This window comes from Emys orbicularis, chromosome 1, assembly GCF_028017835.1.
Source record: "Emys orbicularis isolate rEmyOrb1 chromosome 1, rEmyOrb1.hap1, whole genome shotgun sequence".
Lineage (NCBI taxonomy): Eukaryota > Metazoa > Chordata > Testudines > Emydidae > Emys > Emys orbicularis.
This window is the reverse complement of record NC_088683.1, coordinates 274,010,737-274,029,816: the sequence shown is the minus strand read 5'-3', so window position 1 is coordinate 274,029,816 and position 19,080 is coordinate 274,010,737. Positions and strand designations below refer to the sequence as shown.

General features: G+C 43.6%; 1 protein-coding gene across 1 annotated transcript in view; it reads left to right on the top strand.

The window, feature by feature from the left end:
- GPC5 (glypican 5) overlaps positions 1-19,080 on the top strand; it is a 1,023,394-nt gene that overhangs the window by 634,423 nt on the left and 369,891 nt on the right. The window lies entirely within an intron of this gene.

Below are 19,080 nucleotides of genomic sequence, written 5' to 3'. Positions count from 1 at the left end.
TATGAACACCACTCCTATCGTATTTGGAGTTACTACAAGATACATAAAAAATGGTTACTTTTATCTGGGCCTGCACGCCTCCAAAACTATTTCAGCTTAACCACTGTTTCAGTGCACTATTCCTGCCAATCCCAATGGGGGGCCCTCACCAACTCATACAAAGGATTAGCAGCTTCTGAATAAAGTGCGGAGAATTCCCTACAAAATCCGATGATACCCAAAAGTGTGGTAATGCCTGCTTATCAGTAGGGATTGGTAATTTAGAAATTAATTCAGGCCTATGATCAATACTCCATCCTTCCTCACGTAAAGTTATTCTTAAAAATGTAACCCTTTCTCTGAGCCAACTGCTTTTCTGCTGTTAATCTTTAACCCTGCCTGCTGCAGGTCCTCTCTGTGTTCCATCTCAGTGGGGGACTGCACCAATACATCATCCACATACTGAATGAGCCTGTCAGGCTGAGAAAAGTCCTTAGGACTATTTCATATGTGCATGAAAAATAGCTGAATAGTCTGTTTATCCCTGGGGTAACACAGTCCACACATACTGCACTCCTTCCCACGTGAATGCTGTTCTATACTGACACTCTGGGGCAGAGGCAACATCCAGAAATCATTACTAGTATCCAATGCTGGAAACCACTTCATTCTAGGAAATACTTTTACAGTTATTTCAGGATAAACTGCTACTATAGGAGCCATAGATTTTTTGCCTTGCCATTTACAATTTTATAAGTCTATAGTTAATCTCCACCTTCTACAGCCTCTGACATTTTCACTGGCCATGCTGGAGAATTACACACTGAGGACATGGGCTTTATCACTCCTCATTCCAACAATGCCTCTTCTACCTCCTGTATTGGCCCTATAGACTCCTTAGGTACTGGGTTTTTTTTATTTTTGGGTGGGGGATCCTCCTCTTCTAGTAATATGGGTATCAATTTGACCATAGTTCAGGTAAGATGTAGCTCATGCCTCCTAATATGCTCCTTTTACTTCTAGGATCCACCCTGGTGTGTCCTCAGTGTATTGAATAGATACAGCCTGTTTTTTTTCTTTAGTGACCCAACTGCCACTGCCATGGGTATAACCTCCCCTTGCTCTGCACTCCAGAGAGCCATGTTTGACAAGTCCACTACTAGCCACATTGCCACCAACACTTGAACTCTCAGAATCTCTTCCTTTGACTGCACTACCATATCATACTGGCTTGCCCAATTTCCTGTCCATATTACCTGTTCTTTTACTTCTACCCCCAATAATCTCCCAGTAACTCCCTGAATTCTGCCCTGTTTATCTTCCTCCTGTAAGTGCCCTGACTGTTATTGCTGCCCCACTGTCTAATTGCATGTCTTGCCCTGACCCCCTCCCCTACAGTGTTTTTTACCATGGGACATCCCCAGTTGTCCTGTGAAAGGGGCATTACAAAGGATAGCTGAGGTGTGTGCGGTCTGTCAGCCCTATTGGGAGGACATAGGGTGAGCTTCCTTCTGAACCCTTAATCTTTTCACGTCCTCCTCCACTTCCTCCTTCTCTTTCCTGAGTTGTCAAAAGGGTATCCATGTCCTCTGGTTTTCCTGATCTTCTCCGTACCCTCCAAATCCTTGTTCTCTGCCCCGGGACCCTCCTCTTCCCCAAGGTTCCCTGTCTCTAGTGCCAGAGTCTAAAAAACTTGGCCTCTGCTGACACTGTTTTCGTAGTTAGCCCCTGTTATGCTATCTGGAGTAGCTCATGACTGTGAGTGCCAACCTCAGGGCAGACTGTCAAGAAGCAGGGTAAAAATTCTCCCAAATGGTCCTATGTTCTAGAAGTAGATTTCACCAATCCAGCAACAAGGATGAACTCTGAAAGCACTATAACAGTCTTATCATGGAGTCACAGACAGTCCTCTTTGGCATTCTGTCTATCTTGCCACTCAGGCAAGCTGGACTTTGTGATAGATGGTTGTTTTATACCAAAAATCACAACAATATTCAAATTACATCCAGTCCCAAGGTACCAGTAACTTACCCTAGGTCAACTGTACTCAAAGACAAAGACAATGCCAGTAGCCAATCCTGTAACAAACTAACTAGATGTTTATTAATTAAGAAATCCAAATAAGAGTTATTTACAAGGTTAAAGCAGGTAAGCATACACACATGAGTTACAGTCAGGTTTCAAAAGGTAATACAAACTCCTATAGTAAGCAAACTCCATATGTCCTTTAAGGCTAACACAAGCAAAACAGATGGGGACTCCTTCCTTATCCTTAGAAATCCTTGCCCCTCAGAATGCAAGCAGCATAGGAATAATTAGTTCTCCTTAAGAGGTAAATTTATTCCCTTCCCCCAGCATTCAAGCTGTGATGGGATGAGCCTTGGGCACATACCCTCTTCAGGGCTGTTGGGGAAGCAATCAGCAACATCTTTTGTCCACCGATATTTGTCTGATGATTGTAGACTGTCTTTCCTTGGGGAGGAGAGAACCTCATGTGTAGTAGTGAACTAGTATTTAACACTTGGTAATGCTTCTCCCCTGACTGGGGGGATTTACAGTCTTAGCAAACATTTTTATAGTTACAGAGCAAACATTTAAACATTACCTTATAACGTGGGACAAGATGTTATAAGTAGGATTAATGTTATAAGTAGGATTAATATGTGCAGCATTCTACAACCCTCACCAGTGCTCGCCTCTTGTTTAACATATCATTGGGACTAGGGGCAAACTGTAAAATGTACTCCTTACATTTGGAGGGCAATATATATAGTAACAATTGATATGAACTAGGTCTCCCCTTGTTAGTTTATTGAGCACATTTTGCTCTCACTCCGCCAAAGGAGGCGATCTGCGCTTTCACTTGACCCTCCTTCAGGAGGAGCTTTAAGGCAAACATTTCCACCTGAGCTATTCTTAAATCATACAACACTTTTGCCCATTTTGTCCCTAAATCTGAATCAGTAAGGGTATGCCCTGTAACTCAGGGTGACACATTCCCCAAGGTTCTCTGCAGTATTTTATCCTTGTTTTGCATAGTCAGATAGCTCATCTCTTTTAGCTTTACTCCCTTCAACATCCACTGGGTAAACATGTTCTGGTAATCTCCGGGCAGGCTCCCGATTCTTTAACAGGACATCCAACTCCAAGATATCAAGGGAACAAGTCTCAGTAGTGATCCTCTTGTTGTCCCCTCCCTTCCTTCCACCTTAACAACAATAGGAGCCTGGGGTACAAACCCCAACCTCCAGGATACATTTCTCAACTCAGACCATGGATAACTCATTTTAGCATTCCCATAAGCAGATGGGGCCGTAGGAACCTGAACAGTCCCTGGTGCATAGTTCTATCCCATAGCTATTCTGAGAACTGGGGAAAACCCTCCAGAATCCTGCCTCCCATTACGTTGACATCTCTACAGTTGGTCTTGTAGACTTGCCACTTGATCTATAAGCTGATCCTGTGAAAAAATCAGGAAAGAACAACTCTCACTTGTTTCAAAAATGTCTCATTGGATTGCACAGCATGAACCTTATATAATTCTCTTTCAGTTCACATTTCTCCCTCTCCAGCTTACTTTGTCAGATCTCTAGTTTCCTTATGCAGGATCCCAATTCCCAAAATTAGTCCTGTAACAACAAGGTTTTCTGTTTCTTCTCTTTACGCTTTTTATCCAACGCTATTTTTGGATTTTCTTTTCCACCTGGACCCAGTTAAGATCTCCCTGGTGGATACATGGGGTTCTTTCTTGGACTCAATCCACTTCTTTCATGCATTAGAAACCTCCTCATGTTTAAATCCTTCTAACAATGCCATTAGGTTGGGAGCCTCACCAGGAAAACTATTCATATAATAATACCTATACATTACCTGCTCAGTTTGACTCCAGCTAGTTAGTACTCAGGTTACGTTATTAGGCGTGAAATAGCTCTTTGCCCATGCTTACCGAGCCCAGCTGCAGGGGATTTAGGTAGAGGGTGCTGCCACAGTTCTAATTCATGTCACACACCTTACAGTTTATATACATCTTTCCCAGCTACTAACGTCTATATGTCTTGCATGTAAGGAGCAATCACTTTGCAGATTATGTAAGGCAAACTTATCAGTTCAAGGTGTTTCTGCCTACTTTGTTTACTATAAACATACACAGAATAGTTAGTTGTTTCAAGTGATTACTTGTTCAGGCATGTTTTATCTTAATTTGGGCTTGCACATGTTAGCTTAGGCAGCCATGATTCACCCCATGTAAGGTCATGGTATGTTAGTTGGAGGGAATGGGGCTTGCCTGCCTTGTCTCCTTGTCACAATTCCCACACACTTTACTATCACTATGCTAGAGATTCCCTAAACTCACCTCTTCAGTCTGCTGTATGACCGTGGGGACTGGGATTGTGTCTTGCACCTATGGAGACAATCATTCACTGAAATGCTTCTGTTGAGTGCTCATCTGTATTTAGCATGTGATACAGTGTTAGTACCTTATTTGTCCTTGTCATAACTATAAAGGGAAGGGTAACAGCTCTCCTGTGTACAGTACTATAAAATCCCTCCTGGCCAGAGACTTCAAAATCCTTTTACCTGTAAAGGGTTAAGAAGCTCGGGTAACCTGGCTGACACCTGACCCAAAGGACCAATAAGGGGACAAGATACTTTCAAATCTTGGGGTGGGGGGGGGAAAGGCTTTTGTTTGTGCTCTTTGTTTTTGGTTGTTCGCTCTTGGGACTGAGAGGGACCAGACATCAATCCAGGTTCTCCACATCTTTCTAAACAAGTCTCTCATATTTCAAACTTGTAAGTAAACAGCCAGGCAAAGCGAGTTAGTTTTACTTTGTTTTCTCAACTTGTAAATGTACCTTTTACTAGAGTGTTTATCTCTGTTTGCTGTACTTTGAACCTGAGGCTAGAGGGGAATCCTCTGAGCTCTTTAAGTTTGATTACCCTGTAAAGTTATTTTCCATCCTGATTTTACAGAGATGATTTTTACCCTTTTCTTTAATTAAAAGCCTTCTTTTTAAGAACCTGATTGATTTTTCCTTGTTTTTAGATCCAAGGGGGTTGGATCTGTATTCACCAGGAGTTGGTGAAAGGAAGGAGGGGGGATGGTTAATTTCTCCTTGTTTTAAGATCCAAGGGGGTTGGAACTGTATTCACCAGGAGTTGGTGGAAGGAAGGAGGGGGGATGGTTAATTTCTCCTTGTTTTAAGATCCAAGGGGGTTGGAACTGTATTCACCAGGAGTTGGTGGAAGGAAGGAGGGGGGATGGTTAATTTCTCCTTGTTTTAAGATCCAAGGGGTTTGGATCTGTATTCACCAGGGAATTGGTGAATGTCTCTCAAGGCTACCCAGGGAAGGGAATTAGATTTGGGATGGTGGCAGCGGACCAGATCTAAGCTGGTAGTTAAGCTTAGAAGTTTTCATGCAGGCCCCCACATTTGTACCCTAAAGTTCAAAGTGGGAAGCAGCCTTGACAGTCCTATAAAGCATCACATCTCTATCTGAAACTTTACTTTGTTTTTCATCTTATTTCATGGATAATTGAACAAAAGATTGTAATAGCAACTTCAGAGCTATTACAGTAAACCTTGACAATGTGACCTTTGTGCACATGGTCAACAGGCTAAAAATAATTGCCAAATATTTTCTGACATAAATTAATAGAGTATAAAACTATGATTTTATCCACAATATCCAGAAAACTGTGATTTTTTTTTAACCATAATATCCTGGATAACTGAAAGAAGTTGTGGTTGCTTCTTTTGTTTCCCAAAATCCCATTAGTGAATCTTAATGAAAATGTTCCTTAAAAAAAACAAAATGAAAACAAAAGACAAAACCAAAGTTATTTGTTAGTCAAAAGAGAACAAAATATATTTTAAACCACAACGCTTATATTTCCTCATTTTTATTAAAAATTTAAAACCGAACAAACTGATTTTTCTTTCACATTTAAGTACTTGCATGACTAGGCTTTGTGTGCTGAGTTTCAGCCCAGAGCACATGTTTACCATTGAGTTATTAAACCCTTGAAAATAGGGGTTATAATAGAAATGCTGACACAACCTTAACTACTGCTGTGTGAACAGCTTTATTATAATGTTATTGATGATGAAAACCCTTTAAACGAGTGCCTGATAAAGAAATCTGATAAAGGTAGTAGACCAAGGACTGTGGACCAAGGCTACACATTTTATGTATTTGCAGATTGAAATAACTACTTTGCTTAAGCTATGACCTTCCTTTCTATTGGTTTCTGATAATTACTTTTTCTAAGCTTTGACCTTCCTGTATGTTTTGGCCATGAATATGTTGTTGCCTAATACATTGTATTGTCTTAAGAGATAAAATCTGCTTCCTGGGTCAGCAAAACACATCTTGTGCCTTTGTAATTCTTGCCTCTATACAATATATGTGAAAAACATTCCATACGTAATTATTTGACTAACAAAAGGGAGTTGATGTCATAGTTTTAAAGACTATCAGCATGAGATATGCTTTCACATTATTTTAGGTGACATTTCATCCCAATTTGACTGCTTTTTTATCTTCTTTATTTTTATTGATAATGGTTTCTTTGCACAAGAGGGTTTTTTTATCTTGTGCTCCAGATAAAGGCTAATAATGGGGGCTAGTCTTACTGCCACCCTCACTGCGCACTTAAGAATTATTAAAATTACTCTGATTATACAGTTGTTTAAAAACATTCCTCTAGATCCTGGTTCATGCTACAATACTCTTTTGGTGTGTTAAACCCAAGCCTCATGCCACATGTTGTGATTTCTTTCTTCTCCTTAGATCTACTTCTGTACAGCTTATTATACCTCTTGTTTTTACTGTGAAACGTGATTTCCACTTTATCCATCAATAGGTGCTGGTTTTAAAGGGATACACTCAGAGCCAGGAGATCTAAAATTACACAACTTGCACAGTGCCAGCTCGGTTTTGGAGGGGGGAAGTGTGCAGGTGCATGCTGGCATTCTGTCTGCTTGCTCCAACTTGTTGTAAGTAGGCATGCTGTTGACATTTCCTAGGATGCTGTTGAAGGAATATTGTACCTTTTATTATTTCTGCTGTTCACAAGAGATGAGCAGAAATGGAGAGCCCCATTTTCAAAATTGGCACCTAAGTTAGGTGTCCAAATTCCAGATTTGGGTTCAGTTCACCATTTAAGTCTTCTGTGATGATGTGAATACCCACAATAGAGAATTTGGATATTTTGTCTTCAGAGTGCACAAGCTTCAGTCATAGACCAGAAGGATGCTTCCCCTGTATCGGAGGTAAAAATGGAATGAATGTCCTGCTCTTTTCCCCATCCCATTGCTCGCCTTTCCTCTCCCTGGTCCTGTCAGCAGTGGTGCTGGGAAAGCGTCTCTTTTTCTGATGCCCAGAGCTTTCTGATCTCGATGACAAATATTGCCAAAGAGAGTTGTTACACATACTATTTCTCTCACCAGTTTTTGGCTATGCCCTCTAGCCATGTGTTTCAAGATATAAAGTAAGGAATGCTGATGATCAGAGAGACTGACTGTAGAAGAAGATATGCGGAGATCGTGGGAGATATATATATATATATAAGTGTGTGTGTATGTGTGTGTGTGTATGCACATATATAGATAGATTAGGGTTGCCAACTTTCTAATTGCACAAAACCAAACATCCTCTCCCCACCCTCTGTCCCACCCCTTCTCTGAGGCCCCATCCCCACTAACTACAGCCCTCCTTCCTCCATCACTCGCTCTCTCCCACTCACTTTCAGTGGGCTCGGGAAGGGGGTTGGGGTGTGGGAGCAGGTGAGGGATCCAGCTGGGGGTGAGGACTCTGGGGTGGGGCTGCAGATGAGGGGATTGGGGTTCAGAAGGTGGCTCTGGGCTGTGGCCAAGGAGATTGGAGTGCAGGAGCGGGATCAGGGCTGGGGAAGGGGTTTGAGATGCAGGAGGGGGTGCAGCCTCCAGCTGGGGTTGTGGGCTGTGGGGTGCAGCCGGTGATGAGGGGTTTGAGGTGCAGGAGGGGGCCCCAGGCTGCAGACAAGGGGTTTGGAGTGGGCTCAGGGCTGGGGCAGGGGATTGAGATGAGGGTGGGGGTGCAAGCTCTGGCTGGGGGTGTGGGGTCTGGGGGGGAGGGGGACTGAGAGGTTTGGGGTGTAGGAGGGGGCTCAGGGCTGGGTCTGAGGGGTTTGGAGTGCAGGAGGGGGCTCAGGGCTGGGGCAGGGGGTTGGGGTGCAAGCGGGAGTGCAGACTATGGGAGGCAGTTTGGAGGTGGGAGGGGGCTCAGGGCTGGGGTGCAGGAGGGGGTTCTGACCTGGGGCAGGGGGTACGGGTGTGGGTGGCATGCAGGGTCTGGGAGGGAGTTAGGTTGCAGAAGGGGGTTCCGACCTGGGGCAGGGAGTTCAGGTTGCAGGCTCCAGCACGGCGGCACTTACGTCAGGTAGTTCCCAGTTGGTGGCACAGTGGGTCTAAGGCAGGCTCCCTGCCTGCCCTGGCTCCACACTGCTCCTGCAACTCCCATTGGCCGCAGTTCCTGGCCAATGGGAGCTGCAGAGCTGGTACTGGGGGTGGGGACAGCATGCAGCTATTCCCTGATCACCCCTGTAGCAAGGGGCTGGACATGCCGACTGCTTTTGGGAGCAGCACAGAGCCAGGGTAGGAAGGGAGCCTGCCTTAGCCCCACTGTGCCACCGACTGGGAGCTGCCTGAGGTAAGTGTTGCGAGGCTGGAAAGTTGGTAACTCTACCTGGCTTGCTGCACTCTAAGTTGCTATGTAGACAAACCCTGTATCTCAAGTATTTCTAGGGCACCTATCGCCTTGCTATCTTATAGCCAGAGATGGTTGGCAGCTGTTCTCCATTTGTCACCTTGTTCGTTTTCCTCTCTCCTCTTGCTTCTGCCATGACCACCATCCTTGGAGCTTTCTCACCCATCATGCCCCTTGTCACAATCAGTCTGTTTCCATCTCCCCTGTTTCCCCCTGCATATACACAGCTGTTTCTTACCTTCTCTCCTCTGCTTTACCTTGTGTCTATTTCTCTTCCTCTGGTTACTTCTCTTCAGTCTCAGCATCCATGTTATCAGGCTGTTTCCCTCTGTTTCCACTTCCCAGCCTAACATACTCTCCTCGAAGCTAGTTAGTTGGCTTTAAAGAGAAACATACAAAGAGCTACTGAATTTTCCCATACCTGCTTGCTGTCACCCAATCAAAGCAAACCTTACAAATAATGAAAAACATCATTTAGTAAGATTCATTTTTGAAATTCTGCTTTTCGGATATCCTTGTGGATAAGGGAAGCAGCAAGGGAGGGGAAACAGCTTGGAAAAGTAGTTTGAGTGCTTGAAGTTCCCAGTTATGACAGGAGTCGTGGCAATACATAACTAAGTGTGGAAATCAGAACCAATACTGAAATAGTCACACAGAGTCTTCCAAATATAGTACCTTGGATTTTGTGTTTTGCCTGTTTCCAAACAGAATAGTTGTATTTATCATGATCTTGCAGTCCTCAGTTTGGAAAGCTGATACATCATTCAGGTCTGGGTAGAAACTTTTCTGTGGGATAGGTTAATGTTAACTGTCAACCATGACTGTAAATATGAGGAATTATTTCTTATTTTAATTTACTGGTACCTATGCCATCTGTGAGACCTGGATTCCTGCTTAGTCACTAACTGCTTTCCTTACACGTGTTTAAAATGGAACACAATAAAAAAGCCCACCAACATTATTATTCTTTTTACACTAGTATATTTTCCTCTGAGATTGTTAAACAAACTGTACCTAAAATACTTTAGCACAGGTTTGTGAACTATAAAACAAGTACAAAATTATTTTCATGGTATATTACCATATTTGCATATTCATGTAATAAACATAAATGTCCCATATTTGTTAGAAATACTATTAACCTTAAATTTATACATGAAATTAGTGATGGTTGGTTGTTAATGCAAATAATTTCTGTCGGGGCCATCCAACAGTCCCCTTCTTTTCAGAAGCCTTCTTCCATCAAAAATGGACTAGATCTGAACAACAGAATTTGTTTTTTTGGAACTTTTTGTGGTCACATTTCAAAACAATCTCTTCAAAATCAGCTGGTCATGTTGTAACAATCTGTAGCCACATATATACAGATACCACAAACATTAGTTATTCTCTTGCTTGCACATCAGGAATAGAATTAGTTACTATTTGATTCAAACATAAACCCTTATATCTGGTGAATTAAAGCCGCAATGTTCTGTGTAGTTTAGCAAGTGAAGGAGGTTCATATAATATAAGTTTATAGCATATAAATCAAACAGTAGGGGCCTCTGATCACCTACACACAAGTGAGTATGTTGCGTTGAGATATTTCCAGTGTGGCATGTGTGTGGATGGGAGGAAGCTGAAAGAAAGATTCATGGTGTAAAGTGAATTCAAAGGGAGTTAAAAAAAATTGCACAAACAGTAGGCGCTAATAAGCAAATAGACTATAGGAGGTAGGGGAGATATGAAAAGGGAAATGGGCAAAGAAATAAGTAAAGGAGAAGTGGAATGGGAAGGAGGCAAAGAAGGAATTGAGGAGGAGGAAAAATGAGACCTTGAAAAGGAGCATGGTAAAGAGAGTGGAAAAAACTATAAATGAGTTGATGGAGGAAAGGAAAAGGGAACACTTTGACTTTGAAAGAAGGTCAGACTTTCAAAGTGGACACCTAGTTTGTGGGCACTTAGTTTAAAGTTGTGCCTGCATGAGCTGTATGTGCAGAGCCCATGTTTGTCCATTCAGATCAGGTAATCGCATGCTCAGGAGAGTATTTATGTGGTACTTACTGACTTCCATGCACAAATGGTGAATTTTTTACACAGCAGGTGCCGTGTTCTTTTGGTAATTGGCTGTATTTTACTGAAATTATTAGTTTACTAGTTGCATAATACAGTGGCTCTTAGTTTTGTTCTGAATCATTTCCTATTTTGCTGTTGAGACCTGTGTTGCTCAATAAGGGACAGTGGTCATGCATGTGTGTAATCCCTTCATGTTTAATTAGAACTATCCCTCCTTCATTCAGACTACAATTACAGCAATTAATTTTGGAACAAAGACAAACTATAAAAGAAATGTAAGAAGAAAAACAAACAACTTTTAGATGAGCTCTTCCTCTCTTTGTTTGTTTGCCTTCTCTTCTTCAGGATCCAATGACGCAGCAGCTCTCACAGAACTGGCAAATCCCATTCACTCTTCATATGCACTAATTTCATTTCCTGAGCATCAATGTTACGTAGTTATTAAAGTTCTTTAGTTTATAGTTTCCAGAAACACTAGTTTAAGTTAGTTTTGCCATTTAAATGATACATTGCCAGCAAGGCCGGCTCTAACTTTTTTGCTGCCCCAGGCAAAAAAGAAGAGAGCCGCCCTGCCGTACCCCCCCCCTCCGAGAGCGCCACCGAAATCCCCGCCCCCCAGCACCACGCCGCCCGAAGCCCCGCCCCCTGAGCACCACGCCACCCGAAGCCCCGTCCGAAGCCCCCACCCCCCCTCCAAGCACCGCGCCGCCTGAAGCCCCGCCCTCCCTCCGAGAGCCGCCCGAAGCCCCCGCCCCCCTCCGAGCACCACGCCGCCCCTGCCCCCGCTCCGAGCACCACGCCGCCCAAAGCCCTTGCCCCCGCTCCGAGCGCCGCGCCGCCGAATCCAAAAAATAAATACATAAATAAAAAATCGAGCGCCGCCCTGCCCCAAGGTGCCACCCCAAGCACGTGCTTGGTCGGCTGGTGCCTGGAGCCGGCCCTGATTGCCAGTGTAGATACCTAGATAGTCTGTTATAATTAATTTGTTACAATATTACCTAGAGCCCCAATCTGGATTGAGGCTCCATTGTGCTAGGGGACAAACAAACACAAATTATATCCCCCAAAGATCTCTCAAACTAACTTAAGGCAAGAGGCAACAGTCAGCATCACCAAAAAAAGGAAGGAATGGGGTAGGGAAGGCAAGGGTAAGATAATGGTAGTGCACATAGTTACATGGACTATCTGTGTGCCCATGTAGGAGGTTTCAGATTGCCTTTTGTTCTGTTTATTTTTTTATCCAGAATAAACAAGAAATTAGATCAGTAGGCTTTGAATATTTGGGGAAGTAATTATAGTTCAAAATGGTCTCTACAATGTAACTCTACTTTCCCTTACAATATTTAATTATTCCCCCAATACAAATACCTTATAGGGAGTGTTTTAAACAAGTATCTCCTCTAAATATCCTACAGTCCAATCTGTGACCATTCACTGTGCCAGACAAGTGAGGAAAAAGGAAATTAGAGTTAATGAACACTGAGAATTTTCATAGTGGATGGGCATGAAGTTATTTAACATCGGTATTACTTTACTGGTGATGTACTGGGGAAATTCACTTTGTTCAGTAGCCTCTACATGTCTTGTTTTCAACCTGTGATGCGGTAGTATAATTCCTTTTCTCAAACTAAGATGACACACTACTTTTTTTGGAAAACCATTATAAAATGAAATAAAATAACAGATCCTTTAACAAAGATGATGTTGAATAAAGATATAAATTAGAGATGGAAAAGACGTACAGTATTGGGTCATCTAGTTTATCCCCTTGCCAATGCAGTTGTGTTCCATACGATAATGTGACTTCTAGCCTTCTCATCAGAAACCATCTTACAATCAAATTTACATTCTGCCACTCTTACTAACACTGAGCAGTACTTTCTCCACAAATAATCCTATGAAAACCAATGTAAGCATTTGCAGAGTTAGATGCTATTCAGAATGAGTGAGAGTGGCAAAATCTGTATTTAAGAATTCTCGATGATTGAGAATCTACCATGACCCTTGATAAATTTGTTCCAATGGATAATTACTTAGTTAAAAATTTACATCTTATTTGCAGTCAGAATTTGCCTAGCTTAAGCTTCCAACCCATTAGATTGATACCTTTCTCTGCTAGGCTGAAGAGCTCAATATTAAATATTTGTTCCCTGTCATGGGTGATGGGTATCATAGGCTGAGGGAGGCTGGGCCTCCCCAGACAGCCAGGCGTGGCACCACCCATGCTCAGCCCCCAGGTCCCATCTGCTGCTCCCCCTGTACAGTGGCCAAGGCTGGGTCTGTGCAGCCCACCCTCTTGGAGCCCCAGGGATGGGGAGGGGGGCTGGGGTCATGCAGCTTGCCTTTCTGGTGCTCTGGGGCTCGGGGGAGGGGGCTGGGGTCGCCCTCCCAGCGCTCTGGGGCTGGGGGCTGCTAGCCTGGGGCAGGGGCTGGTGGCCGCGGTGGGGGGGGGGGTTCTGGGGTCTGGTGGGGGAGGACACAGAATGGGTGAGGCACCGGATGGAAGGGGTGGGGCTGAGTGCTAGCCTTCCCTGGCCGGCGTTTCATGTGCTGCCCATGTTCCCCATATAGTTACGTAAACTGTAGTAAAGTTACCTCTTCTCTTTCTTAAACTAAATAGATTAGACTCAAAGAGTTCAATCACTATAAGGCATGTTTTCTAATCCTTTAATCATTTTTGTGGTTCTTCTCTGGACCCTCTCCAATTTATCAACATTCTTCTGGAATTGTGGGCACCGGAACTGGACACAGCATTCCAGTAGCAGTCATCCAGAGAAAGAATAACCTCTCTACTGCTACTCAAGAATTGCCTGTGTATGCATCCCAGGATTGCAATAGCTCTTTTTGCCACAGCTTCACAGTGGGAGCTCACGTTCAGCTGATTATCCATCATGATCCCCAAATCTTTTTCAGAGTCAATGCTTCCCTCATTCTGTAAATATGGCCTATAATCTATTCCTAGATGTATACATTTACACTTAGCCGTATTAAAACACACATTATTTGTTTGCTTGCGCCCAGTTTACCAAGTGATCCAGACTGTTCAGAATCAGACTTATCTTCATTATTTACCACTCCCCCAATTTTTCTGTTATCTGCAAATCTTATCAGTGAAGGGGCAGGCCAGCATCATTTCCCCACTTTGCTCCTTTCCCCGAATTGGTGGATGTCAGTGCTGTGTTTCTAAAGGTCTTATGTTCACAATCTGTGAATGACCCATTGTTGGGGACAAAGTCCAATATGGTTATGCATGATTAAATATCTATTTTACATTAAAATACATTAAAATAATGTTGAGTTTGCAAAGGGATGTCATAAGATTGCCAATGATCTGCAAATTAAATAAAGATCTGATTCTGATACCCTTAGTTATGTTGAATTGTAACCTATAACACGCACATACAGTCTCACTGAAATCAATGAGATTATTCCATGGGGTAAATTGTGATATCATTATTCATGTTGAATAGCACCTCACTCAAGTAATTCCACTGATTTCAAAAGGACCTCTCATGGTGTAAAGCAGTAGTCAGCATGAGGAAGCAAATTGCAACCTGACACAACACAAGTAAGGGAATTAGAATTCAATTGAGGTTCCCAGATATCAGCACATCTGCTTCTGGAAGAAGTGAGGTGCTAAGGAAATTTCTTGTGTGTTTTGTCGTCTTTTGTTTTCATTCAGTAAATCAGATTTCTTGAAGTGTTTCATAAGGCTAAGATGGAATGTTACTGGCTCTTTTTGAGCTAGCGGCTTTTGTATTTAGTGTATAAATACAGTGCAATCATTGCTGAATTCAGAGGTCAATGTTAACATTTTATTTCAGACTTCATAATATGTGACTACTTGGTCCAGCTTCATCTACAAGAAATGCTTATGAATTTTAACAACTTATTGACATTCTGCATGAACATGATTGAACTTTTTCACTCTTCAGAATATTGAAAGGCTCTGGACCACTTTAGGAATCAATGGTTCTTTCAAACAGTGTAGATATGTGGTGCAACAAAGCACCTCAAACCATGAGCTTGTATTTCTCTCTTTATTCTTTTTTCTCTACTCTTCCATAAAAATCTTTTTAAAAAAATCAAATAGGTTTTAGTACAAACTGAGTGTGAGGGGGAAGAGAGTGTTCTCAGGGAAAGACCCTGTTTGCAGCAGAGAATGAATTTTGGCTGCCAATTTATAAATTCCTGAAAATAGGAGTTTATTATGGACACAATAACTATAGTGAACAGAGCAGATATAATAACAAAGGAAACAGAGGAAAAGTCATAAGTCCATTCAGTCCATCAATGACTTTTCTCTTTCTAGGGTCTGACCCTTTGAAGTGCTGAGTGTTCTAAACTCTCATTTAATTGAAATGATTTTAATGCCATAGGAAGTTCTTGGAACCTTGCAGGATTGGGTCCTTAATGCCAGTTTCCCCTAAGGACAGCATCTAATTGCTTTTAAATGACCACACTGTCTGGCTCAGCAACTTTACACAGTGGGCCATTTATAATATTTATCAGACTCTGAGTGAATGTGTTAAGTATTTGATTTTCCACATTAATGGACTAACAGAGGCCAGACACACAGTAAAGGCAACCCTGAGAATGTTTCCCCTACTGAACTGCTTAATGGCTGGCATCACCTCTTAGCTAGTTCAGATCAAGGAGGGGGCAATCTGGCAGCACTATGATCTGTCACCAGAAGGGAGTGAAAATATTGGTCTTGTGTGGGTTTTTTCCCCTATCCCCCATCCTTTTGCTCTGCATGAGGAATCTGTGAATCTGTGAAAACAGGCCTGGAGGGAGGAGAGAGAGAGAAAGAGAGCTTGCGTCTGTCCTCTCACTGCTTGTGAGAAGAGAACAGAGGAAGTCAAAAGACTGGCTGTCACCCTGTGAGCCCCAGCTGATGTCTGCACTGCAGCTGGAAGTAAGCCTCCCAATCTGGGTAGACAGAGACGTGCTAATGGGGCTCAAGCTAGCACACTAAAAATAGCAGTGTGGATGTTGTGGCTTGGGTTCTAAAGCCTAGAGGCGTGAGCTGAAATGTGAGCTGAGCTGAAATGTGCACACTATTGTTTTCAGTGCATTAGCTTGAGCCCCTCTAGTGTGAGTCTGTCTTCATGGGCTGGGAATCTCACTGCCAGCTGCAGTGTAGACGTAGCACACATCTTGGTCAGTAGGGATAGCTCAGTGCTTTGGAATATCTTTTATTGCTCATCAGTGGGCTCTGAGATCTGCAAGAGAGCTTGCACAGCTGACTACCACTTAGGAAAGGGTGATGTTTTTTCTCCAGACCTGGCAGAATAGTGTGTGTATGGGAAAAGGTTCTCCTCCTATCTCCTTTCCTTTCCCTGCACTTGATTGGTTAGCTCTTTGGGGGCAGGGTGTGGCGGGGAAATTGAGCCTATTGGGCTTCAAGTCAAACACTTGATTCTAGGGTGACCAGATGTCCCGATTTTATAGGGACAGTCCCAATATTTGGAGCTTTTTCTTATATAGGCTCCTATTACCCCCCACCCCCTGTCCTGATTTTTCACACTTGCTGTCTGGTCACTCTACTTGATTCTAATGCAACTTTTGGTGATGGTTTCTGAAATTGCTGGAGGCTCCCGTTGAGAGAAAGCATATGCATAGCAGAGAATGCTAAACTCTAGATCAGTGGTTCTCAACCTATTTACTACCAAGTGGGTCGTGATCCTGTTTTAATGGGGTTGCCTGGGTCTGCATTAGACTTGCTGGGGCCTGAGGCTGAAGCCAAAGTCAGAGCCCCACTGTCAGAGCCCCACTGCCCAGGGCTGAAGCCGAAACCAAAGGCTTCAGCCCTGGGCGGCGGGACTCAGGTTACAGCCCCCCTGCCCAAGGCTGAAGCCTTCAAGCTTTGGCTTCACACACACACACACACACCACGGGTGGCAGGTCTCAGACTTTGTGTTTGCCCCCCCTGCCCAGGGCAGTGAGGCTCAGGCTTCGGTCCCCCTGCCTGGGGTTGTGTAGTAATTTTTGTTGTCAAAAGGGGGTTCACGATGCAATGAAGTTTGAGAAACCCTCCTCTAGTGAAACCCTGCTCTAGTGAACTAGTGGCAATTACCTAGCGGTGATTATGAAAGCCATGTAAATGCTGCATTTCTGATTTGCAGGGTTCATGGGTCGATTCTTCTGAATTTGAACTCTGAGTTTCACTTCAAGTTCTGAGTGTAAATGGATCCCAAACTTGGCCAAACCATTTAGATATTGTCTGAATTTTTTCAAAACTATGGCATCACTACCATTTCTTCTGTAAAATCTGGCTCTAGGTCCCTGAAAACTAATATCATGTTCAGCAAAACCTAGCTTATAAATCTGGCCCAAGTTTCTGGTTTGCAATGAAAATGGAAACCAGGCACTCTTTATTTTGCTACAAAAGTTTCAAGCAGTTCTGCTTGGGACCACAGGCTAGAATTCTTCTGGGATCAAACAGATGACATCTGTGTCTATTTTCCCTCAAAGAAACTGCATCCATATTTTCTTGTCACATGTTCATCATACCAAAAAAACTCCCTTGAAACTGTGCATTTTCGCACTTAGAAAAATAAGAAGTAAAAGTATACATAAATGCCGCAGCAATAAAACCTCAAACGTCTTTAAAGATACCAATTCAGATCTGTTATTTCTAATTCCTTAGTGACAGACTGAGCTAAAGGAGTGTCATACTGTGGGACTTCTATTCATTTCTCAGACTTTTCCATTTCTCTTATTTAGTTAATTTATTGCTAGTAAATGGTATCACTCTGAAAGCCTGAAAACCAGAGTCACAAGCTCCAGGCTTGCACTACCTACTTTGTAGGTAGTGCAAGCTTCCCTCTCCCACTACTTCATCAGTTTGTCCATACCTTGAACTAGGAAAGGACCATTTTAAAGGATCTAAGAAAATTGTCTCCCCCTGCCCTTGCAGTCCTTGGCATCTCGGCTGAGGCTGTGACACATACCAGGGTAAAATCCAGGCTAATTGGTAGCTGTGTCACCCTTACCCTCTAACTGGGGTGCCCTTTACAATGCCTTGCTGCCATAGCCTCCAGTTGGACGCTCACAAACAGCCTCCAGCATTCAAGTCACTCCAAGCAATGTTTGTGTGTCCTTCAGCCATCCAGCTACACCTTGGCTCGTATCAGCCTTGGTTATACTGGAGGGTGACCCTAACACACCCCCAGTCTTAGATTTCCCCCCAGAAATGTATGTCCTGTACTGCCTAGTCCTGTCCTGGACAATATAAGTTTATATAAAGTCTGTTATTTCTTTAATAGAAATAACATGCACATAACTTACCACTCAAATGGAGTTTCCCAGACACTTAGGCCTGGTCTACACTAGGAGTTTATATCGAATTTAGCGCCGTTACATCGAATTAACCCTGCACCCGTCCACACCACGAAGCTATTTAGTTCGACATAGAGCTCTTTTAAATTCGACTTCTGTACTCCTCGAAAACGAGAGGAGTAGCACTAAATTCGAAATGGCAATATCGAATTAGGCTACGTGTGGATGGAAATCGACGGTAATAGCTCCGGGAGCTATCCCACAGTGCACCACTCTGTTGACGCTCTGGACAGCACTTCGAGCTCGGATGCTCTGACCAGCCACACAGGAAAAGCCCCGGGAAAATTTGAATTCCTTTTCCTGTCTGGGCAGTTTGAATCTCATTTTCTGTTTGGACAGCGTGGAGAGCTCAGCAGCACTGGCAACGATGCAGAGCTCTCCAGCAGAGATGGCCGTGCAATCTAATAGAAAGAGGGCCCCAGCATGGACTGATCGGGAAGTCTTGGATCTCATCGCTGTGTGGGGCGATGAGTCCGTGCTTTCAGAGCTGCGCTCCAAAAGAAGGAATGCAAAGATCTACGAGAAGATCTCTAAAGCCATGGCAGAGAGAGGATACAGCCGGGATGCAACGCAGTGCTGCGTGAAAATCAAGGAGCTGAGACAAGGCTACCAAAAAACCAAAGAGGCAAACCGACGCTCCGGATCCCAGCCCCACACATCACGTTTCTACGAGGCACTGCATTCCATCCTAGGTGCGGCCGCCACCACTACCCCACCAGTGACCGTGGACTCCGAGGATGGGATATTGTCCACGGCCGGTTCCTCGTCGGAAATGTTAGCTGACGGGGAAGATGAGGAAGGAGATGAGGAGGACGAGGCAGTCGACAGCGCTTGCACCGCTGATTTCAACGACAGCCAGGAGCTCTTCATCACCCTTACCGAGATCCCCTACCAACCGTCCACAGCCGTTACCCCGGACACCGAATCAGGGGAAGGATCAAGCAGTGAGTG